Below are 26,538 nucleotides of genomic sequence, written 5' to 3' on the forward strand. Positions count from 1 at the left end.
CATCTTGATTCTGTTCAAGAATCAAGGGGTGAACTGTCAAAAAACCTTGACAATATCAATACATGATTTCAGTTTAGTTCTTCATCAAGATTATGTAAATACTTTGTAACAGTTTAGTTGATTGTTTGTTAGTATATTGTTCAGTTGAACAAGAAGCTCATTTTGTGACATGGTATTAGAGCCTCTTTGTTCGTCCGTACAAAATGTTGAAGTCGAATTGTCATTGTTGAATCGCCATTGTTAAGCTTAAATTTGATCAGAATGTTGATGTTCATACTGGGATCAAAATTTTAGTGTTGAATCATCATATCTGTAAGTATTGCTTCGCATTCTTCCGCATCGTAATCTCTCATTACTCTTATCAATTAGCAGAATTGATTCAATAGATATGCTTTCTACAAATAGTTCATATTTGTTATGACTACATCTGCATCATACTCATCTGCCACTCTAGGCATGGCTCTGATACCATAATAGATTCCTGTAAGTTTATGTAACGCGTGTGTATAACGAAATGTGGAAGAAGAGTAAAGTGAAGAACAAGAATCTTTATTAATCAAAAGCTTAAGAGAACATTACAGAGAAATGAACTATTTATATAAGTACTCTATGGTCAACCCAAGTCAGCTCTTTCTAACTAACTCTAAATAGAATGTAACAAACTTGTATTATACTGTGCTGATATTGCTAGCTGTATATTAGCTTTGTGTTGTGGCTTCATACTGATTGTAGTCACTGCATTAGAAACTTGTGCTGTCATTTCATTTTTGACAATAGTCTCATTACTCCCCCCACAAGTTGGTATTACACAAGGATTGTGTAATCCCAACTTGGAACAAATGTACCAGTGAGCAGAACTTCCAAGCGCCTTAGTAAAAATATCAGCCAATTGAAATTTTGTAGAAATCTTCGGTGGCAAAATAACACCAGACTGGACTTTCTCACGAATGAAATGGCAGTCAAGCTCAATATGTTTAGTTCGAGCATGTTGGACAGGATTAGACGCAATATCAATTGCTGCTTGATTGTCACATAATACAGAAATTGGATCAGCAGATAAAGGAACTTTCAAATCAGCTAACAAATACTTGAGCCACATCAATTCTGTGGTAATAGATGCTAAAGCCCTATACTCTGCTTCAACAGTACTCATTAAAGTAACAGTCTGTTTCTTAGAAGACCAAGATATTAAAGCTGAACCAAGCATAACACAGTATCCAGTGACGGATCTTCTAGTAGTAGTATAGCCTCCCCAGTCACTATCACAATACCCCTTTAAAATAAGATCATTAGAAGATGGAAAAAATAATCCAAAACCAGCTGAACATTTCAAGTATCTCAGAACTCGAAAAACTGTGTTCATATGCTTCTCTCTTGGTGCTTGCATAAATTGACTGAATAAATGTACCGAAAAACTAATGTCAGGTCTTGTGAATGTTAAGTACAAAAGTTTCCTAACCAGAATTCTATACAAAGAAGGATTGGAAATTAAAGGACCAGATATATCAGAATCAAACAACTTAATATGTTGATCTAAAGGAATTGAAAGAGACTTAGCATCTAATAAACCAGCAAGAGCAAGCATGTCAATAATAAATTTCCTTTGGCTGAGTACAATCCCTGCATCAGTTCTGCTAACTTCCAACCCTAAGTAATATTTAGCCTCACCTAAGTCTTTAATGCTGAATTTATCATGAAGAGTTGTTTTAAGAGACTGTATAAAAGTGATATTATTGCCTGTAACCAAGATGTCATCTACATAAACCACAACAATGGCAAAACTAGATCCTTCTGAATGAGTAAACATGGAGTAATCAGCCATGGATTGAATAAAACCATAATCAAGTAGAGAAGTAGACAATTCTGTATGCCATTCCCTGGAAGCTTGAAGTAGACCATAAATCGACTTTATCAATTTGCAGACCATATTAGGTTCTGAAGAAGATACCTTATAACCAAGTGGCAAATCCATGTAAACTTCTTCATGTAAGAAACCATTCAAAAATGCATTATTTATGTCAAGCTGGAAAACTGGCCAGTGTTTAGAGGCTGCTAATGCAAAAACTGATTTGACTGTAACACCTTTTGCCATAGGAGCAAAAGTATTATGGAAGTCAACTCCCTCTTCTTGGGTATACCCTTTTGCAACCAAACGTGCCTTATACCTTTCTACTTCACCATTGGCTTGGTACTTGATTTTATAGATCCACTTGCATCCAATTGATTTCTTACCAGGAGGCAAAGGAACTAAAACCCATGTATTATTTGACTCTAAAGCATCAAATTCCTTATTCATTGCAGAAATCCAATGTGGATCCTTAATGGCTTGATTAAATGTTGTAGGTTCTGAATTTTGACTAAGCTTAGCAAGAAATGCTGAATGTTTAGGAGAAAAGGAATGACAAGATACAAAATTAGCCATAGGGTATTTAACTACAGCTGAAGCCTTTGATTTACCAGTCTCATAATCTGACCACTAGTTTGGTCTTTTCTTTTCTCTAATGGAATGTCTACCAACAGGTTGTTTAATATCTGAATGTAGACTAGATAGAGTATCATAGTCAGGTGGGAAATTGGTCCAAGTATCTAAAAATGATGACTGATTATCATTAGAAACTTGTTGATCAGATTCTATAGAATCATCAAGACATTCAGAAAAATGTATATCTTCAGATTCTAATGGAGGTTGAGCATCTTGATCTGATAAAGGCTGAGAGACAGATTGTGGTACATGAGGAGGATAATCAATCCAATTTTGAAGAAAATGAGGATCATTGGATGTTGCAGTATGAGTATTATTCAAAAAAGGAAACACTGACTCGTGAAAAACCACATGTCTAGATATGAAAGTTTGTTTAGTATTTAGATCAAGAAGCTTGTAACCTTTATGACCCTGAGGATAACCAAGAAACACACATCTAATTGCTCTTGGTGAAAATTTATCAGAGTTATGAACTGATGCATAACATAAGCACCCAAAAACCTTAATGGTGTCATAAATGGGAGGAGATTTGTATAGAATATCAAAAGGTGTTTTATAGTCTAACACTGAAGTAGGTAATCTATTGATTAAGAATGTAGCTACTATGATGCAATCACCCCAGTATGTGATAGGTAACCCTGACTGAAATCTAAGAGCCCTGACAATGGACAAAAGTTGTCTATGCCTTCTTTCTACCCTACCATTCTGAGCAGGTGTATTGACACAAGAAGCTTGCTGGATAATTCCCTTTTCAAGTAAAAATGATTGAAATATATGATTAAAGAACTCTGTCCCATGATCACTTCTAAACTGTTTAACTGTGGTATGAAACTGATTTTGTACATATGTACTAAAATGGGTCAAATTTTGATATACATGTTGCTTAGTAGGTAGGAGAAAAGTCCAGAGAGCTCTAGAATGGTCATCTACAATTGTAAGGAAAAACTTACAACCTGAAGTAGTTTCATGTACATATGGACCCCATAAATCGACATGTATAAGATCAAACAAATTTACAGCATGTAAAGAACTCAAAGAAAATGGGAGTTTTGTTTGTTTAGATAATGGACAAATAGGATAAAGTTTATTACATTCTGCTGAAATGTCATCAGATATAGCTGAGATTTTACAAAGTACAGGGGTAGATACATGCCCCATTCTCATATGCCATAAAGCATTCAATTGTTGTTTAGACACTGAATTAAGACTAGAACAATGATTGGGAATTAAGGAAAAATCCTCAGAAGATGAAGAAGATAGGTCCAGATGGTATAATCCTGATTTCACTTTTTACAAGTGCAAGAGTACCCTTCTGGTTCTGGACCTGAAAAATGTAGTGATCAATGAAAAAAGTCACTGTCCCATGAGTGTCTGATGTCCATTTTTGAACTGAAAGAAGATTGTAGTGAAAAGTTGGTACAAACAACACATTATGGAGTGTTAGTTTGTCATGAACAGAGTAAGATCCCTTATGTTTAAACATAACATGAGATCCATTTGGCAAGACTATATTAATAGGTGAACTCAGATGTACTATGTTATGTAATAGGTGAAGTGAGCAACACATGTGATCAGTGGTCCCTGTATCTATTAACCATATATGAGAACTAGAAGATGTTTGCACAAGATTAGTATGAGCTACAGCCATACCTGCTATATGGTCCTCGGGGCTGGTCATTTTCTTGCCATTACCAACAAATGTAGTCATCATTTGACTCAACTGGTTGATTTGTTGTTGTAATTGATTGAACTGAGAGTCAGATTGAACATTCTGTGCAACTGTAGAAGAACTAGTAACATTTGCTAGATTAGCTTTAGGAAAGTTTCTGAACTGTCCTGCACCTAGAGAATTAGTCATACTAGGCTTTTCTTTCTTCTTCCAATTTGGTGGATAACTAATTAGTTTGTAGCAATTCTCCCTAGTGTGACCATTGAAATTACAATAAGAACATTTGAGACCAGATTTTGCTAGATTACCAGTTGCAGTTCCAGACTGATAATTTCCCTTATTATTTAAATCTTTTATTGGCTGAGTCTGTAGTTCCACCAGTCACAACATAATTAACAAACGGATTAACTGTTGTGGCAACGTTTTGATATCCTTGTCGAGTTTTCTCATCTTGCTTTACAAAAGCATATGCCTGAGATACAGTTGGAAGAGGATTCATCAACAGAATTTAGCCTCTCACAGCTGCATTTCCATCATGAAGGCCCATCAAGAATTGCAATAGATTTCTCTTCTGATCTCTCTCAGTGTGTACCTTCTGCGCTCCACAAGTGCATCTCATATTTGGTTCTAAAACAACATATTCATCCCACAGAGCCTTGAGCTTATGAAAATAAACTTCTACTGACTTATTTCCTTGATCCAGACTGTGAATATCCTTTAAAACCTGATAAACCCTGTGACCATTAGTTCCAGAAAATCTCTCTGTCAATTCTAACCAAACTTCTCGAGCAGTTGTGACATAGTTCAAACCATCACTAATCTCATCAGCAACTGAATTCAAGATTTAAGTGATCTCTAAATCATTTACTCTCTCCCACTGTGCCAACAATGGAGAATATTCTGAAGGTTTCTCAAAAACTCCATTCACAATCACAAACTTGTTCCTAACATTTAAAGCTATTTGCATTGATCGACTCCATGGACCAAAATTATCCGGACCTACTAGTTTCTTAGCTATCAAAATGAGGCCTGGATGATCATTATTATGCAAGTACAAAGGATGAGAATTGTTGTCGATAAAATTATTATTATTCTATAAATCTACTCCATCCTGAGTGTCTCTAGCTGTATCATCATTCTCAAGAATGAGATTATCTCTATTAGCACCAGTATTGTTACTAATTCCTTGAACAACATTGCAAAGCAATTACGCATAATGATCGTACGAAAAACTAGGGTTTCGTCTTCTCAATCTTCAAAGCAACTATTAAAACGATCTCAATCGATAATCAACAATACTTCTAACTGTATTGATGAATCAATACAGTCTAATTGGAAAAAAAATGTGGAAAATGAAGAAAACTCAACAAAGTCGTAAATCTAGGGTTTCGAGATCGATCTCAATCAATCTCTTCTCTCAATCTATTATAGATATAGAAGGAACAAAAATTGTTTACCTGATCGCACTGAAAAAGATAAGGATCTGAATTTGATGACGAATAGTCATGGCTCTGATACCATAATAGATTCCTGTAAGTGTATGTAACGTGTGTGTATAACGAAATGTGGAAGAAGAGTAAAGTGAAGAACAAGAATCTTTATTAATCAAAAGCTTAAGAGAACATTACAGAGAAATGAACTATTTATATAAGTACTCTATGGTCAACCCAAGTCAGCTCTTTCTAACTAACTCCAAATAGAATGTAACAAACTTGTATTATATTGTGCTGATATTGCTAGCTGTATATTAGCTTTGTGCTGTGGCTTCATACTGATTGTAGTCACTGCATTAGAAACTTGTGCTGTCATTTCATTTTTGACAATAGTCTCATTAGGTTGTTGCTTCGATGACAATGGGACAGATCTTTAAAGGCACCAAGCAGTTTAAAGAACAAGTGTTGATCAAGTTCATCTTGAACTTAATCTGTTTGGGCTTTTTATATATAACTCTAATGTCAAACAACTTGTGGATGTTCCGGGGCATGAGTACTTTTCGTATCTTGGACAAAAGACTCAGATGGAGGTGGCCAATCAGGCTAAGGTGGATGTTGCGGAGGCTAAGATGAAGGGTGTCATTGGAGCCAAGGAACGAGAAGGGTTGACGTTACAGAATGCAGCAAAGGTTGATGCAGAATCCAAGATTATAGCGACCAAGAGGCAAGGAGAAGGAAATAAAGAGGATATTAAGGTCAAGACGGAAGTGCAGATGTACAAGAATCAAAAAGACGCGGAGGTTGAGCAGGCGAATGCTGAGTTGGCAAAGAAGAAGGCCATGTGGTCTCAGTCAGCTAAGATGGCAGAGGTGGAGGCACAGAAGGCAAAGTCCATAAGGGAGGCAACACTGCAGATGGAGGTGGAGAAACAGAATGCTTTGACCATGATTGAGAAACTTAGGGCTCAAGATCTCAGTAAGGCCAATATCAAATATGATATACAGGTAACTGACTCTGTTTCACTAATGATTTTATTTGTCATTTGCACATATTTGTTCAAATGGTGTTCATGGGATTATTTATAATGTTGAGTAACTAATTTTTTTTAACTACATGGTATAGTGTTCCAACAAATATAATCCAAAAAATGGGTTGGAGAGATACAATTTTCACAGATTCTCTATAACTTATTACCTAATGACATACAGGTACAAGAGACGAATGCGCAGCTGAAGCAGTTCTATTTGAGGTACAAAAGAAAGCGGAAGCACAGAAAGCAAGCGCATATGCTGATATATGCTAGACAATGAGCTGCAGAGGCTGAACTCTATGCAAAAAAGAAAGAAGTAGAAGGAATGATAGAACTGGAAAAAGCACAAGGCTTCTATGTTGGAAACCTCCTCAAAGAATTGGGTGGGAACTACAATGCTCTTCGTGATTATTTGATGATTGATGGAGGCGCCTTTAAGGACATTGCCAAGCTTAACGCTGATGCGGTCCGTGGGCTACAACCAAAGATTAATATCTGGACAGGGGCTACAGGTAATGGTGTTGGTGAGGGTGGTCCAACTGGTGGTGGCTCTGGTGGTGCATTGAAAGAGATAACAGGTTTGTATGGAATGCTACTGCCATTGCTGCAGACGGTAAATGATCAGACTGGAATGCTTCCACCATCTTGGCTAGCCACATTGCCTACTGATTCTAGTAAAAATTAAAGTTACGAAACTAGGATTTCTTTACAAACACAGAGTTAATTATATTGTCTACTTTGATACTTGCAGGTTGGTTTTACATAATTAGCTACAACATTTTCCTTTGATTTGTCGTTTGTTTTACTGATAGAATGGCAGATCATTATTTATCATATCGTCTCTGCTATCATCTTGATTCTGTTCAAGAATCAAGGGGTGAACTGTCAAAAAACCTTGACAATATCAATACATGATTTCAGTTTAGTTCTTCATCAAGATTATGTAAATACTTTGTAACAGTTTAGTTGATTGTTTGTTAGTATATTGTTCAGTTGAACAAGAAGCTCATTTTGTGACATGGTATTAGAGCCTCTTTGTTCGTCCGTACAAAATGTTGAAGTCGAATTGTCATTGTTGAATCGCCATTGTTAAGCTTAAATTTGATCAGAATGTTGATGTTCATACTGGGATCAAAATTTTAGTGTTGAATCATCATATCTGTAAGTATTGCTTCGCATTCTTCCGCATCGTAATCTCTCATTACTCTTATCAATTAGCAGAATTGATTCAATAGATATGCTTTCTACAAATAGTTCATATTTGTTATGACTACATCTGCATCATACTCATCTGCCACTCTAGGCTCAACATCTATGAACACAACAATAGACAGTAATCATCCATACTATTTGCATCCTTCTGATAGTCTGGGAATGCAAATAACTACTGTGATATTGAATGAAAGCAATTACAACCAATGGAATAGATCAATGAAAATTGCTTTATCATCAAAGTTGAAATTAGGTTTTGTGGATGGTTCATATCAGAAACCTGCTGCAAATTCTGGTCTAATGGTGTACTGGTTAAGGTGTAACAATATGGTGACCTCTTGGTTACTCAATTCTGTGAGTCCTGAAATTAGAAACAGTATTGTCTATTTACATTCTGCTAGAGAAATCTGGTTAGATTTAGCAGTCAGATATGCACAAAGTAATGGACCAAAGTTGTTCAATCTGAGGAAGGAGATAGCTCATTTGAGTCAAGTATCTCTCTCAATGTCTGCTTATTTTACTAAATTCAGGATTGTTAGTCCCTTAACAATATAGCAAGAATTACAGAAGGGGGGTTGAATGGAATTCTTGAACCTTTTTCTTAAAAATAAAAATGTTCAAACTCGAATACAAATATAAGTGTTTTGATTAGCACAATGCGGAATAAAAACTTAATTGAATCAAAACATAAGTAATTAAAAACAAGAGTCTTTAAAAACTTTCTGGTGGATTTAAACAATTCCACCAGAGATATATATTATATCGAGAGAACTCTGTGTGCAAGAATGCTCACAGCTGCTTACAAATTTGAACTACCGAGAATACAAAGAAATGCTAATAATTCTGCTTACAAATGTTTCTCACTTTTTGTATCTCAGATCTTAGTTTCTATTTGCTACTTCTTGGTTTATATATTACCAAGATTACAAAGTCAAAAAATAGAATCATTATAAAAACTATCAGTTTTTATGCTTTGCTACTTTGTTCTCTATTACCCAGTTAATAGGCTTCCTCATTCCATTTGCATACATCCCGACGTATGTGACCAGTTTTCACTGTAAACTGATGTTTGAATTCTTTATCCGTTGGGTTCATGATCATCCGTCGGATTGTTGATCATCCGTCGGGTGCTTTGTAGTTTATCCGTCGGGTAGCAATCAGGCACTTGACTTCATTTCACTTATGCAGAATTACAAGACATCATCTATGTACAATTAATCAACCTATTCTGCATATCTAGTTAAAGTCCACATGACTTATATGCTACTACAGACTCTATACAAAGGTGTATGCAGAAATGTGCTACAGACTCATTATTACATAAGCTACTCACTCGATGGATAATAAATCATTATCCATCGGGACTACATATTTATCTGCCGGGACTAAAATTCTTATCTGTCGAGTGCTACATTATTTCACCAAGTAAAATCTACTTAGGTGTTTTGTTTGTGAAATCATCAAGTACACAACATATGCACAACAATCTCCCCCAATTTATGTCTACTGGAATTGTAGCCATAAATTAAGAGATACTTGATGATAACAAAACATCCTAAACATACAGCTTTAAAGAAAAGTAGATAATACTGAAAGTGCTTCAATTAATCAAAATGTACAAAGTTTGGCTCACAGTCATTTTCAAGATGCTCCTCTAGCTTGAGCAGATTTATCTAGTTCCTTGTAGGTCTGGATCTTCTTCTAAGCTTTCTGTTATTTTCATTAATCTGATTTTGGAGCTGCCTGTGGAATTCCAGTTCATCAGATTCTGAGAGATTTAGCTTTTCTTGCATTTCCAAGAGAGTCTCATTGCTGGAGATGCTCAATTGGTCTTCTAATGTGAAGAATCTTCTCACACCTTTGTCATCCATGAACTCCATCAGCCAGTAGGACCTTAGATGCACTCTTCTCCCTGTGTATGTGATGATTAGAGTCTTTGGGAGTGCATCTTTAGCTCTAACACTCCTTAGTTCTTCAATCTTCTTCAATACTAGTCTTCTTGCACTGACATTGAACCCAAAGTTCTTCTTAAAGGATGAATAAACTTTAATCAGTACAGCTTGGCTCTCTTGAAGAATCCTGTGAAGTGGCCACTGAATCTCCTTTCCTCCTTTGTACTTGAACACTAACCTTTCAGGTAGGTTTCTGTATGCATCAATTCCCCTCACTTCATCTAGTTCATCCAGATAGAGGTTTAGATCAGAAAATTCTTTGATATCACACAAGTACAAGTAGTCTCCCTTATTGACTTTGGGCTGAGCTTTGACTACAGATTTGGATTTGAGAGGTGACAGCTTCACCTTCTTGACTGCTCTTGACTTTGTCCTTTTTGGCTTGCTAAGGATTGGTAGACTGAAGTCAGGAATTGGTATGTTATCCCATTCTATTGGCTCATCCTTGGGCACAATAGGTTCATCATGAATATTCCTGTAGGGATCCACCACCCTTATATCTTCAAATACCACAGAGGGCTTTGATGCTTGAGTTGTAGCTGGTGTGGGTTCCTTAGGAAATTGATCTCCCAATTCCTTGTCAACAATATCCAGTTTCCTTTTTGTTCTTTTAGCCAATTCTTTCTTTCTTGGAGATTTCTTCTGTTCTTCAACATGTTTCCTTGATTCAGTAGCTTCAGATGATTGGGAGGGAATTTGTTGTGATGAATTCACAACCTGTAGCTTGGCCAAGATAGCAATCTGCTCTTTCTTTTGTTTAGCCTTCTTTGCATCTAGAGTAGCTTGCTTCTTTTCCTGCTTCAATCTGGCTTTTTCTTCTCTCTTTGCTTGAGCAAATTGAGGATGTCCAACTACCACACAAATTTCCTTTCCATTTCTGAATATCTTAGCAATTCTCCTTTTTGAAGCTGAATCAGTTGGATCTTTGTAGAAAATAATTGATCTTGACAGAAGCTTCTTCTCATCAGGCTTGGGTGTCTCATACACAGTATCCAAGGGGTTCTTCAAGGATGATTTTGAATAGTTTGCCCTTGGTTTAAGAATCATTTCAGCCTTTGGAGACTTGATGCAGGAAGATTGTCCTCTTTCCAGATAGTTCATGCTCATCTCATTTACACTGATTTGCTTGACTTGTGAGTGATGGATGGCTGACTTAACTGGCTCCTTGACAAGTTGGAACTTCTTCTGTATCTCCTCATCAATCTTCTCCCAGTTGATCAAATTCAACTTTTCTTTCTCAGCAACTTTCAAGTTTGCTGCTGCTGCCTGAATCAGATCTATACCATCTGCAAGTGGTGGCTTTGACACAGTAATTGAAGGCACAATTACTTTGCTGATTTGTATTTGAAGTTTCTCCCCCTCACTTGGTCCTTTCTCCCCCTTTTTGTTATCATCAAGTTGAGGAGTCAGGCCTTGTGCTTTATCCAGTTGCATGAGAAGACTGGTCTGAGACTGTTGATTTTGAAGAATGGTGACCACCGAGTTTTCAATACCTTGAACTCTATTCTCCAATTTGGTCAGCCTCTTTTCAGCATCTGATTCTTTTCTCAGTCTCAGTAAATGATCCTGCATGGTACCATATGGCATGACTGAATCCAGCTTCTCAGAATTGTAGGTCTTCAAGTCAGCTATATCCTTTTTGAGTTCATCTACACTCAGATTCTGTCTTAATTGCTGTATCTTCATGAGATGTAGAGAATCTAGGTGAGCTTGAAGAATAGCCTTGGTACCAGCATTTGAGCTCTTCTGAATGGCCTTTTGGATAGACATGATTTGTTTGACCAATGATACATTAAATTATCCTGGTGTGGACTCCTTTGTCAAGGCCCATTCAGGTAAATCTGGAATAGAACTTGGGCCTTCATCTCCCCCTAAGTTCATGCTTCCATCAAATGAAATAGAGTCATCATCATTAGAATTTACTCCAAATTCCTCAGATGGCTCACCAGCTGTAGGAGGCATTAAATTGACAGCAGCTTTATCCCTTTGTAGAGATTCTGAAGTATGCACCAGATTCAAAGTCTTTTCTGCCTCCTCATTGCCCCGAGCAGCCAACAATTGATAGGCTGACACAGGATGAGTAAAAGTGTCAACATCCAAGGAAATGTTATCAATTACAGCTTTGTAATGTTGCTGAAATTGTCTTTCCTTTTCAATATCATCCACAATTATTAACTCATGAGCAATGGCTGGATCCACCCTTATACCCTCTGTACCTGCTTTTCTCTCATGTTCTCTCTTTTGTTGCATCAGGGTCTCACCCTGGCTCACCACCCTCACACCCTCACCTTCACCTACTAAGGTGGGACTCCTCTCACTCCCTTTTGCCAATCCTGAAGAAATGGATTGCAGATTTTCACTCATTTCCTCTCCTTTTGCCTGGGAGCAACCCAGCCTCTCACTTAAGACACTCTCCTCTCTCAATCGTAAGAGTGAATGTACAACCACTAAATCTTCTGCATTTGAAATAATTGAAGTTTGAAGTTGTGCAGAGATACTCGACGGATGAGTGATATCCATCGAGTGAGTGGTAATGCTATCCGACGGATAACTGCTGTTAGGCTTATCCGTCAGGATACAATCACTACTCGACGGATGAGCAATATCCGTCGAGAGAGTATAAATGAATGAGTTGGGAAGAGAAACTATTGTTGACTCTGTGCTGATTGAAGATATTTGGGGTACAGATGTCACAATATTTTCTGAAAGAATTGGCAAGTGAGCCAACAAATCATCTAACAGATGATGTTCACTTGTACTAGATTTTGGCTTCCCCAACAGAATTAAAGAAGGGGAATCAGGAATTGATGTGTTTATCATATCCACATCCAGAGAGTTTGTTGGTGAGTATAGTGTATGAGGTACTTCTATAACTAGAGATTTTGGCTGTGACTCCTCATTTATTGGAGCCACATCAAACTGAATTTGAGAAGGTGCAGTGACTGTGTCTTTAGCACCAGTTTGCACATTGTGTGTACCCTGTGCATCCCCAGAGGTTTTAGATTTCTTCTTTCTTGTATAAGTTTGGGGTGAGCTTGTGTCCCTAACCCTCTTGGCCTGTGCTCTTGGCTGGGAGCTTTGTTCAATAACCACATCCTTTTGGGATGATGCAGCTAGAAGTGAGCTTTTGTCCTTTTTAAGCACTGCAGTTTGTTGGGAAACTACAGTGTGGTTAGGCTGGGATTCACTCAACTCTCCAACCTTATTCTTGGGGTTTATTTGATGTTCACCCCTTCCCTCACCTGACTTACCCTCCTTCACACTCCCCTATTTGGCTTTGATGGATTTTTCAACTGGTATCTTTTGAGAGATACCATATGGGGTTTTCTTTGATTTGGATTTGGAAATAGTAGTAGGTTTGACAGCTTTGGTAGGCAACTGTTTGGTCATTGGTACAGTTGCCATAGCTAGTCCTGAACTCAAAGAAATCGTGGAGGTTGGAATAGTTGTAGGGATGGATGAACTTACCTCACTTACCTGAGGTGCCTGCATTACAGGAAAGTAGAACATTGGCACATCCTTGTGATGATTGGCCCTGTTCAAATCTGCAATGAGTCTTCTCTCTTGAAGCCAACAATCCAATTTGTTGTTAGGGTTCTCAAGCACAATCTCTTCACAGAGGTGGTTAGCCAATAACATGAAAAATCTAGCATAATACACATTTTTACCTCTTTTAGCTAACTCAGCCAATTTAAAACCTAACTCAAATAGGACAAGGTCACTGAAATTGTAAAATTTATCTGTAACTAGCATGTATAGCATGTTAAGCATGGAAATATTCACTAAATCAAAATTACTGATTTTTCCAGAGAAAACCTTAGTAACTACATCACACATGAAACTCCACTCCGTAGGTAATGAGTCTTTCTCCACCAACTTACTGATTTATCTGTAGGTAATGAGTCTTTCTCCATCAACTTTTACCTACCAATCTTGACCAATACTTTATTGGTAGGTATTTCTATTTACCTATAAATATCATACTTTTACCTACTTATACAACTGGTAGGTAAAAGTCAATTTTCTTGTAGTGTCCTTCCTAAGACCCATTCTCCTAATATCACTCAGTTTAGAAGTAGGAAGTGCATAATGCATGGAATTAAGGATATTGATAATATCGGTATCATATCCAAAGCAGAAGCTAGTGTGTAAATTGTTTAAATTATTGTATGACCTTAAGCAGGCTCCCAGACAGTGGTTTATAGCGTTATCTTCAGCTTTACTCTCCTTTGGCTTCATTCAGACTTCAGGAGATCCAAGTTTGTTTGTTTATGCAAAGAATGACAACTTGGTTTACCTCTTGATTTATGTGGATAGTATGATTATGACTGGTACAGATCCTTCTCTGATGGCTCATATTACTGAATTTTTAAGTTCACATTTTAAAATCAAGGATTTGGGACCATTACACTACTTCTTGGGTATTCAAATTGTGAGGAATGCTTCTGGTATCTTTATGAATCAACATAAGTATATTTATGATATTCTGCTAGATTTTCCAAAACTCAGTCATCAAGTGGCTATTGTACCTATGGATCAAAATTATGATCTTTTAAAGCACTCTGATAGTACTATCCTACAAGATTTTACTGCCTACAAGAGGCTGGTAGGTAAACTTATCTATCTTACTATTTCCCGACCTGATCTGGCATATTCTGTACATGTTCTAGCGCAGCATATGCACTCCCCTACTGCACTTCATTGGTATGCTGCTCTTAAGATGGTAAAGTATTTTCAACATACTAGTACTCAAGGGTTATTGTATGCCTCTAAAGCTAATCCAGTGCTTAATGCTTTCTATGATGCTGATTGGGGAGGCTGTAAAACCACTAGACTTTCTCTTACTGGCTATTGTGTTACATTTGGAGGTACATCTATTGCTTGGAAATGTAAGAAACAACCAGTAGTGTCTAGATCCTTAGCTGAAGCTGAGTACAGAAGCATGGTTGATACAGTTTGTGAATTATCTTGGTTGGTGTCTCTTTTAAACTGAACTACATGTTCTGAATCTTACACCTGTTCCTCTGTTCTATGACAATCAATCAGCTCTTTACATAGCTTCTAATCCTATGTTTCATGAGCGGACGAAACACATTGAAATTGACTGTCATCTGGTGCGACAAAAGCTTGTGTCTGGTTTAATTTCTACTCAGCATATGTCCATTGTCCATCAACCTGCAGATCTGTTTACTAAGGCCTTGACATCAGCTCAATTATCATTTCTATTATCCAAGTTAGGAGTTTTGGTGACATTCCAACTCCTCGGCTGTTAAGCATGTCACTAAAGAAAATGCAACTGCTAGTACAGGTCAACGAGCAACAGGTCAATGCAGAGGATCAACAGGTCTGGACAGCTCAGCAAGTGAAAACAATATTTTCGCCCAAAAGTTTGTTAGAACTAAGTCAGATAGATAAAAGGAGCACTAGATGTTAAAGTAGTTTAATATACAGACAATTACCATCATCTTCTTCTACCCACACAAGATACACACTCTGTAGAAAAACCTTCACAATATCAATACATGATTTCAGTTTAATTCTTCATCAAGATTATGTAAATACTTTGAAACAGTTTAGTTAATTGTTTGTTAGTATATTGTTCAGTTTAACAAGAAGATTTTGTGACATGAACGTTATCACATTTTTTCTTAATATATTTCTGAATGCAATCTTCGCCATCTAATTAGCAATCGTTTAAGTATTTTATTCATATTGCAACAGCAATTTGGTGAAAATACCCTGTCTTGACACACAATGTGTCATGGTTTATATGTTTGTGTTTGACATATTTATGGTCTGAGTAGCTTGATTAGAGTTGAGTGAACTCTTGTTTTGCATGTTCTCTTGAGAGATTTGCTGGTGTTTTCATTAAATTTTGACCACTTAATATCATATTCTTATATCATTTCTTGCCAGACAATTTAGTTGCTCTGTAGTGATTTTACTTGGGGTTTATGTAGCTTTGTTATTTCAGAGTTACCCACGTTACATGTTTTGGGCTATAATGTGCAGGTATTTAAAACAATATTATATCACTCAAGTTTATGATTTTGGCTGTTTTATTGCCGGCCAATTTTACTAATTGTATTTATAAGAAGAGCTAGTGACATATTATTGGGGTGATTAATAGATAAATTAGGGGTAGATAAATAAGAGGAAGACACGAGAAAAGTGGGATAAGACAAAGTAGTGTGTTTAAAAAAGTTGTGTGGGGAACCACAAACCGACAATAGTTTCACTCTCTCGGATAACTTGTATTTCAATGTCGGGGACCCCAAGTAACAATAATTTCGGTTTCTTTGGTAACTTGTAATTAAAATTGGCTGTCAAAACAGTAACAGAAATTAGAAAGATTGCATAGGGCGTTACTTTTTTTTGAGACTCAAAACTATTTCATTGATCAAGAGACAAATTTTTCGAATTCGGAATCCAAATCAAACTTTGTTGGGGGTTAGCACATAAATTTCCCTTCTTTTTTTTTTTTTTAATATCCATGTTTACATAGGGACATTTCAGTGGGACAATGATTCTCCCACCCCTGTTGAGAACCAAAAGAAAATAACCTAGCAAGGTGACCAATAAGCTCGGTTTGTTTTAGTAGCTGCAAAAATCACCGAGCCTGTGGAGTCCGTGGCAACCACACCAATGCCAACCCAACCTTCAACAGCTACTGAACCATCCATATTTATTTTTGTAACACCGATTGATTGTAGGTGCTAACCATTTACTAGAGCTTTTCTTATATAGGTTTCTATCCAGATTGTAGTATTTTTCTGGGCTGATTTTATTGCAGCTGTGTTTTTAGCATGATGCCTAATTTCTCAACTGCAGATTTTAGCATTTTTCTTTTAGCATTATGTTTTAGCATAATGCATTTTTTTTTGCTACAAAAATAATAAAATAGTTAGGAGTGGTTCGAGTCACATTTATTTAAAATTATTCTACAATATAATCAAATTAAAATTATTATTGTTTCCAAATCTTAAGTGCTGAACTTTTTGCAATATTCAAATATAACTATTATTATATATTAGCATCAAATTTTATATTTTTTGAAATATGATGAGATTCTATAATAGAATCAACTGTTATCCACCGTAATTAAATTTTACATTTTATAATTAATACAGTTTTTTTTAAAGTCTATTGTGTTGATAATGATATCGTGAATTATCATATTTACGAGCCAAATGGGCCAGTCGATCCTTCGGCCCAACATAATTATGGGCCTCCAACAAGAGTAGCGGGTCTTCGTAGAAGTTCGTACAGAGACCATATACATTTGATTGATATGAATATAATAGATAAATTTACGATTAACCGAGATTGAATCAAGAGCGATGTTCAAACGGAAGCAGCCATGTCTGGATATCATCCCCTTTTCAGGTAAATTTTATAGTTCAATCTTTTTTTTCTATGGGTTTCTTTGTCGTTGCCCTGTGATATATCAAATTTTGGATTTTATATGTATGTTTGCATGCATAGTTGTTGTTTGTAAGAGCTAGCTACGTAATAGATTTGCTTCAACTTCTTGTAGAAAAATAATAACTATCCATGGGTGAACAAGGAGACGATTACGAAGAATAAGAAAAACAAGTCACATCTTGATATAGAACCAACTTCACTCATGTCGTGGATAAGATAATGAAGACACACCAAAGTAGAGCTTCCAAAATAGCTAAGGAATTATACCTCCAAGATGTAAAAATAAGTGATGCAAGTAAAATTTTGATTACGCTTTTCATGGATTATTTGATTTGTTTGTACTAATAATATTTGTTGCAGGGTTTTGATGTTAGACACGAACCACCCAAGGCTCCTTCCGGAGGATCTAGGATATACAGAATCTACGACCCTCCCAACATTGTCCCAAGTTTTTATACGGTGAATGCCTTGAGATGTCTTTCTAACTTGGCTATTTCTGTCTATAACCGCAATCAGGTGTGTTCATGTTTGTCCTTGTATAATCCTCTTCACCATTTTATTTAATGCATGCATCCTCTTCCTATAGTTATTATTTAACCTCACCCTCGTATCATCATTTTTCATTATATGTTGGAATAGGGTACAAACTTTGACAATGTTCAAGTTATGATGGCTATGAAATATGGTTGTGGAGATGTATATTACAATATCACTCTCGAAGCGTCTGTCTCTTCCGAGAACACGGTTACCTTCCAAACAAAAGCTTGTTTGAAACTCAACCGCCCCTATCATATTGCCGAAATCAAGTTTGTTAGAAAATTTAATGGCGAAGATTGTGAAGAAGAATCTGATATGTTTGGTGAAGACTCCAAAAACCTTCCCCTTTATCTCTCCGAGTTTGCTGTTGAGGAGTATAACCTTCGCCAGGTTTGTCACACATTTTTTGCATTTGTTATCTCCCCTAAGTAATAATGATTATTATAATCTAAACATTTTGTATTATGTTATCCCTATCAGTTAGCTTGTAGCGGTTTTACTATGAAGCAGGATGAAATGTATAGCAGTGTAAATGTTCTCAGCTGTAGGAAGAGAATATCAAAATATTTGGGTGCAACCTACTTCCCAAAATATACAGGTGCAACATACTCCATCAAATTTAAAGCCTCCTTGCCTATGAGCACGATTGTCAAAAACTTCCGAACCAAACTCCTTTTGTCTTTCTACGACTCAAGTATGAACTTAGAGATTAAATATGTCAAGTCCAAGTTTCCAACTAATTAAGGTAATTTTTATATTCTATATAATAGTATGATATATCATAGATGTTTATGTTTTGTTTATATACTTGTATCTGTTGTTAGTTGATTTCCTGTCCACTACCCCAGTTTTGCTACTCCCTAAAATGATTAATGTGAAGTGATTTTTGGGCACTCGAAGTTGATGTAATAGATACCTAATCTTTAGCAGGTAAACAATGCTTGTTATTCAACCTTTAAAATTGTAATAATGTAATTTAACATGTCTAATATCTTTGGTACTGTGGTTCACCATTAGTAGTTACTGGAACTGGTTTGTAGTTCATCAGTTTAGTAGTTAAGCAAACTGTAAACATCTGTAGTGTTTCTTCTGCAACTCATATGATGAACTGAAGTTTGAGAGTTTCCTTGTGCTATTGCAATATACTCAAGTCAAGTCTCCCTATATTTGGTTGGGGTATAATAAAACCGGCCATAATTAGTTGGGCTACAATACAACAGGCCAATATGAAGGGTTCAGGACTTCTGTCGTTCTTTTAGTTCGTTGGTTTTAATTTCCTTTGATGCGTTGTAAGCCTAATAACATAATCTACTATAGTAAACTAGTACCCGTAGGCTGCTTTACATTTTTGTTAGGTGTTTTGGTTCTTGGGCTTTTGCTTGTATCCGCAAATTAGTAGGTGGCTTTGTATGCACTTTTGAGCCTCAAAATCCTGCACTAATCGGAACCTTAATGTTTGAATGTTTGCCTTGGTTTTTTTTTGGTCTGTAATTCAGCAGGATTGTGGGTAGTTTCTTCTGTGTTTTTTATTGTATGAATTGCATTGTATTTCTGCAGTTTTAAACAGTGTGCGGCGAGTACTTTCTTATTCGAGTTGATAAATAATGGTTTAGCAACGGAAAGTTTTCATCTTTGTGACTGGTTGACTACGTTCAGGGGTTCAGATATTTTGATTTAGTGGAGATTAAGTAGAATAATGGGCAGTTTTAAACGATGCATCGGCGAGTACTTTCTTTTTCAAGTTGGTAAAATAGTGGTTGAGCAATGGAAAGTTTTGATCTTTGTGATTGGCTGACTAAGTTTAGAGGTTCAGCTATTTTGATTAAGTGGAGATTGAGTGGAATAAAGGGTCTTTTTCGGTTTTAGTTATCATTATGAGCATATTTGGTCTATCTATGTTTTGTTCTGCTTGATTTCTTTTCATTACGTAAAGAAAATAATATCTAGTGAAATAACTTATGTCAATTGTTGTTTTGTTTTATGATTTCTAAGCTTCCAGAGCATAAGTTACAGTTTTCAGGTTATTGAGCAAGTACTGAGCAAAATTTATCTTGCTTGTTTTTATTTCTATAGATGCAGGAGGTTGCAGCTACAGATTGCAATTTGGAGAATGGTGCGGACTAACAGAATTGAAGATTGCAGCCACTGCAGCAAGCCAACAGCAGAACTTGATAACTTGGAGCCCTTGTCTATTTTAATATCTGTTTTTCAACTAGCATATGTTAGGAAACATAATAAATAGAATCAATATTAAATCAGTTACAAATCTGAATAATTAGTGTGTGCAATGGATTTCAAAGGATTTGGTGAGAATAATAATATTTTAGCTTTAATCTAGTGATTGTGAGTTGAGATTGGGGTTATAAATAGGGAAGCCATTTATATCTTTGAGTCAGGAAGAAATAAGATTGATTTATGTGTGTTTGTGGAGAGTGGGTGGTCTCTCGAATACCACCTAGTTGTGTGTGTATTTATCAATAAAGGAATTCGTTTCTTTATATATATATACACACACAAATATAAGTACCGGACATGTCCTAACAGTGGTATCAGAGTACCTCTGTTCTTGGGGCAACGACAAGTACAAAACAAGTTGAAAATCGAATCGACGACTTCCAGGGGAATTTTTTTTGAAAAAATGCAAACAAAATTTTTGAAGTTGGATATTGAAAAGTTTCAAAATGACATTTTTTTCCTTAAAGAAGGTATGGTTGTCATACTTGCAAAAATGGACAACTATAGTCGCAAGACTACTGGACCATTTTCGTCTGCTCGTGAGGATTCACAAGGCTTGGAACAGGCCAAGAAGTCGGTCCACGGAACTGAGGAGAAGCTGAAGGGAGTAAAAGCGAATGATAGAGAGTTAAAATCAGATTTTCAAAAAATTAATTTTGGAAAACTTCAAGAAGATGAAAGGTCTCATCAGTAACCACCAGTATTGGAGGTTTTAGGGCAGACTCCATTAAATTCTAATAGTGGCAACAACAAACAAGAGACTTATTTGTTTGATGTCTTATCGCCTCCAAGCTCATCCATGGACTCTTTATCACAAAGACTTGAAATATTCAAAGGCTTAAAACTTGAAGGTGGGTCGTTGAAGGCTGAAAGTTATTTTGCCAGTTATTTTGAATTAGTAAACCTCTCAATGCCAACTAAGAAGGTATGGTCGGCTATAGTATACTTGAGAAATGATCTTTTGTTCTTGGACTATTGCGGGGAATGTCAGCGGCCTTCTTGTAACTGGGAGGAATTTAGAAAATTATTGACGGAGAGGCAGGGGTTCTGGATTAGAAAGAAAAGGAAAAAGAAAGAATGAAACAATTTTCTCATTTGAACCTTGAGGACAAGGTTCAAGCTTGGGCGGCGATTAATGTTAGGAAACATAATAAATAGAATAAATATTAAATCAGTTACGAATCTGAATAATTAGTGTATGCATTAGTTATGGATTTCAAAGGGTGAATTTGGTGAGAATAATAATATTTTAGCTTTAATCTAGGGATTGTGAGTTGAGATTGAGGTTATAAATAGGGAAGCCATTTATATGTTTGAGTCAGGAAGAAATAAGATTGACTTATGTGTGTTTGTGGAGAGTGGGTGGTCTCTCGAATACCACCTAGTAGTGTGTGTGTTTATCAATAAAAGAATTCGTTTCTTTATATATATATAAACACAAATATAAGGACCGGACAGGTCCTAACAGCATACTAGTACGTTAACGATGTTCTTGAACTTATGGCAGCTATTTCAGACTTGTTTTTGGTTTGAACTTTAGTGTTTAAACTTTAAACTCTCTAATTATCTGTGCTGGTGGTGGTTAACTAGATTGTTCATTTGCTTTGATCAACTGGATTAAAAGAGTAGATGGCTGTTCAAATTCAGAATTATTTTTCTTAGTAATTGTTGCAACTTGCAAACCTCCGAAAAGCTCAAGACATGGCAATTTACTGTCTGTATATTATGTCATCTGTTTAGATACTTTGGATTTTATGACTGTCTCTATAGTTGTTGCCTTCCCAAGAATTAATGACTCCTTATGTGTTGCATATCTTGAAAAGTTAATTATTACCGTGTTTAATGTTGATGTATTGATATTGAAATTAGTTGGCATTTTTTTTATATTCGTATCCTATTTCAAGTATTTAAATTACTTTAAAATTTCTTAAGCGTTGTGGTGCAGTTGTTTGTTGATTATTTTAGTGATGGCTTGATGAAATCTTCTATGATTTCTGGCTTTGTATTGGTAGCAGGGCATGTGCATGCAGGTACTAGGTAGTTTTTGCCTTCTGTTTGATATGTACAATTGCTAATGCTAATATAAAACTTGTCTAATTAGTTTCATATGTAAGAGTTCAGCATATTGTTTTACTGCTAGGTTCTGTGCAATAATATAAAATTAGCAGATCGTGATTGCAGGTTCGATCCCTAAAATTAACTATACTACTCTGAGTACATTAATTCTGTCAGTGAAGGTGCTCTCTGGTTTGTTGCCACCTTCAATTGGAATTTGTAAAATTTTTGATTGAGCAGAAATAGTGTATCTGATTAGATTTCCATTGTGCAGGACGGGGAAGCGAATTTCGTAGTTCTTGATTTGAGTTAAAACAAGTTGGATGGTTACATTTACTGTTCTACCACAAAGCTTGGCTATGCTGAACATGCGAAATAATTCTCTAGTTCTTCTTTTTGTACAAGCCTACATATTTATATCTTTATTTCAATTTAGTTCGCCCCTAGGCCCCCACTTGTACGGAACTGTGTCTGCCTTGTGTGCAGTGACTGGTCTAGTGATTCATCCTATAAAATCTATCTGCGTTCGTCACTGTCTGTGTGTGCATTTGTTTTGTATGTTGTAATTGTTTACAAAAAGTCTGGATGGTCTGGTGGATTTTCATTTACTGGAGGTGGTAATGCTGGTTTTGGAACGGAATTCTTTTGTGAGTGTCACGTTGTGTTAAGGCCACTTTATTAGCGTGAAAATGATGCTGCTTGTTTGTTTGTTATTGATTTTTCATAGTTATGTTTTTTTTTCTGCGGTTTTGAGTAGTTTTGAGTCGGTTCTCCTACTATGGCGGGTAGATTAATGATCTTGTTTTAATCATCATTAATATTCTGGTTTTTTGGATGTTTGTTTAGTTTGTTTTTCTCTTAGTTTTCAGAATTTCTGGCACATCATGGATGGAGACGAAGGAGAGGTGCTAAGAGGGCTAATAACATGTCCATCAGGCAACATTGACTGGCCACAAAACCTCAGCTAATGGACCTCCAGATGCCTAACCTATTCAAGTAACTGCTTAAGCAGCTGAAACCATGACTTGAATTCTTTTGATATGACTCTATAGTTCTCTTATTTCGTTTTTCAACCATTTCACTATCCATGGCGCCATCGAAAGATAAAGTGAAGGTGGGAAAATTCCCATTGATTGTACCCGGGCACCGCTTGCTGGATTTTCAGGATCATTGTCAGTAGACCATGCATCAATAAAAACCCGGAGGAGTATTCTATGGACTATGAAACGAATTGTAGATATCAGTTATGCAGTTCTCGATCTCTGGAATTAGGGCTGTCAAAAAGGTTTCGAAAAATTCGATATCAGTCCGAAAATTTCGGATTCGTTTCCGAGAAAGACCGGATGTTATCCGTATTCGAAATAAAAAGGATATTATCTGAATCCCAAATATTCGAATCTAAAATTAAATACATATATGATATTTAAATTATTTAAATTTGTAATTATATATAATTTAAAATTTATTATATTAATTTATAGTGTGTGTATATGCATTAAGTAATACACATACAAATTTAGATAATTGTATAAATACTCTATACATATATAAATATATCATTTGAGTTTAATTGTAAAAAATGTTAAAATAATTATCGTCAATACATTAGGATGCTAAAAAATTCAAAAAATTTGATATCTGTCCGAAATAAAATGGATATTATCCATATTCGAATTCGACAGTTGCGGATGTAGATGCAGATATAAGCAAATCCGTATAGTGTTCTTCTTTTTCAATAAAAATACTAAAGATAATGATGCACAAAATTTCTGAATTAGAAATATATGTTCAATACATTGAAATTTTTTATACGGGATCCTTAAAGTTTGATACACAAAATATATGAATCATAAATGACGACATATTTTTTCATAAAAGTCCGCGCCAGCTTGATTCAAAAATTCCGGAATTTAAATTTAATTTAGTTGAAAATAGGGATTTTTTCAAAAATATATTTAAAAAGGTTAAAAAATAGAAAATTACTTTCAGATTTTTAAAATAAATGCAACTATACGCAGGGTTGGGTTCTATGGAGTCCCCTATTTCATTGGAGTCGAGTCCATATACGTTCTACAAGTAAAATATAGCTTAAATTGTTGCAAAACGTATTATTTTTCGAATGATATTCTACATATATCACAATTTTATTGAAAATCTTGCAGATCGCATAGATTTTACAAGTAGAACGTTGTAAAATATATTATTCTACAAAACATGCTTAGTTTGCCGAACATAAATGTTCATGTTGCAGAACATACATATTGTACTTGTAAATATATGATATTTGCATGATTTTATTGAAGTAACGATATGTATGAAACATGTTTTGCAAGATAACACGTTTTAGAACATATTTTATTTGCAGAACATAGATAGACTCCGAAGACTCCAATTAAAAGGTGAACTTCATAGAACTTTACTCACTATACGCAAGCTAATAATATTAATTGCAATAGTAACTTAACAGTTATGTTTGTTAGAACACTTCTGCAAACACACTTCTCTCTCTAATTCTTCTTAAATTAACAACTCTGAATCTCCTTCAAATAACAAAACACATCTACGATTCTCTCTGATTTGCAAATCGATTGAAGGTAACTCTCCACAACTAATGTTGATCTCTTTCTTTTAATTGTTTATAACTTAATTGTATCTCCGCTAAAAATACATGGTGATTTCAAACGAAGTTTTGATCGGTTAAATTATAATTCAATTATAATAGTGAAATCGTGTTGTGAATTGAGTTGCTCGCCTGCGTTTTTTTGATTTTTTGATGTTAAATCTATGATGTTTTCTGCGTTGTCGAATGGTACCAGGTCAAGGCTGCGGTTCTAGTTGCTTTTATACGAAATTGAAGTGTGTAATTTTCTTGTAAATTGAGTTGCTCCTATGCATATTTTCCGATATTTAATGTCAAAATCGATGATGTTTTCTACCTTGTTGAATGATACCAGGTGAAGGCTGCAGTTTTAGTCGCTTTTATAAGTAATTGAAGTGTGTAATTGTGTTGTGAATTGAGTTGCTGCTCTGCTTATTTTACGACATTTCATGTCAAAATTGATGATGTTTTCTGCATTGGTGATTGCTACTGGGTATAGGATAGTGTTTTAATCGCTTTTAGAAGTAATTGAAGTGTCTAATTGTCTTGTGAATTGAGTTTCTGCTCTTTATTTTTTTATATTTTATGTGAAACGATGATGTTTTCTGCATTATCGATTGTTACCAGGTGTAGGATTGTGTTTTAGTTGCTTTTAGACGGAATTGAAGTATCTAACCGTCTTGTGAATTGAGTTGCTGCTCTGCATACTTTTTTTTTTAAGTTTTGATGTGAAAATTGATGATGTTTTCTGCATTATCGATTGTTACCAGGTGTAGGATTGTGTTTTAGTTGTTTTTAGACGGAATTGAAGTATCTAACCGTCTTGTGAATTGAGTTGCTGCTCTGCATATTTTTTTTTTAAAGTTTTTATGTGAAAATTGATGATGTTTTCTGCATTGTCGATTGCTATCAGGTGTAGAATAGGGTTTTAGTTGCTTTTAGACGGAATTGAAGTTGTCGATTCGTGTTGTCAATTGAGTTGCTCGTGTGCATTTTTTTTATTTTTGATGTGAAAATAGATGATGTTTTCTGCCTTGTCAAATGCTACCAGGTCTAGGATGGGGTATTAGTTGCTTTTAGACGAAACTGAAGTGTCGATTCGTGTTGTCAATTGAGTTTCTTGTGTGCATTTTTTTTAAAATTTTCATGTGACAATTCTTGGTCTTTTCTACTTTGTTGAATGCTACCAGGGCTATACTCTTTTTTTAGTTGCTTTTAATTGGACTCAAAGTATCAAATTATGTTGTTAATTGAGTTATTTTATGTTATAGTACATATTTTTAATTCTCTTTAATTTGCAAATTACTTGTGTTTTGTTCATTTATTACTTGCAGGAATGGATGACATTCATGTTATTGTTCAATATGATGGACAGTGGGATGAAAATACAAATTACAGAAGTTTTAAAGTGTTCGGTTTACTCCTTCAAAGAAACTGTAACTATGATTCACTGTTGGCGATGATATATAATGAACTGAAACTGCAACCACAAATAACTATGGTGAAAATTGATAAAAATATAATATTATAGTAATATATAAATGATAGATGTGCATTAGAAATTGAACATCAAGAAATAGATATCAGTTTCATATTAAAAACCGATGTTATATATCTCATATCACATCAGTTTAAAACCGATGTTAAATGGGGGGGTCTTTAACATCACCCACGAAGATATCAGATTTTTTTATTCAATAGACGTCGGTTAGCCGATGTCTATTGACGTTTTTCTAGTAGTGAAAAGACGGGTATCCTCCTTTCACAATTGTAGATGATCAGAATTTGTTGTTTCATATTGAGCTCAAAAGAAGAGACCCTGAATTTAGCAAATACCGTTTCTATCTAACAACTGAAACTCAGAGAACTATTATACAAATATGCAATGACAGTGAAACAACACTTGAGG

The 26,538-nt window shown here is 35.5% G+C and overlaps 1 pseudogene; it reads left to right on the plus strand.

Annotated features, from left to right (window-relative positions):
• Positions 1 to 4,619: 4,619 nt before the first annotated feature.
• LOC141673475 (flotillin-like protein 3) lies at positions 4,620 to 7,299 on the plus strand (annotated as a pseudogene).
• Positions 7,300 to 26,538: the final 19,239 nt, after the last annotated feature.

The sequence above is a fragment of the Apium graveolens genome, chromosome 7 (genome assembly GCF_009905375.1).
Source record: "Apium graveolens cultivar Ventura chromosome 7, ASM990537v1, whole genome shotgun sequence".
NCBI classification, from domain to species: Eukaryota; Viridiplantae; Streptophyta; class Magnoliopsida; order Apiales; family Apiaceae; genus Apium; species Apium graveolens.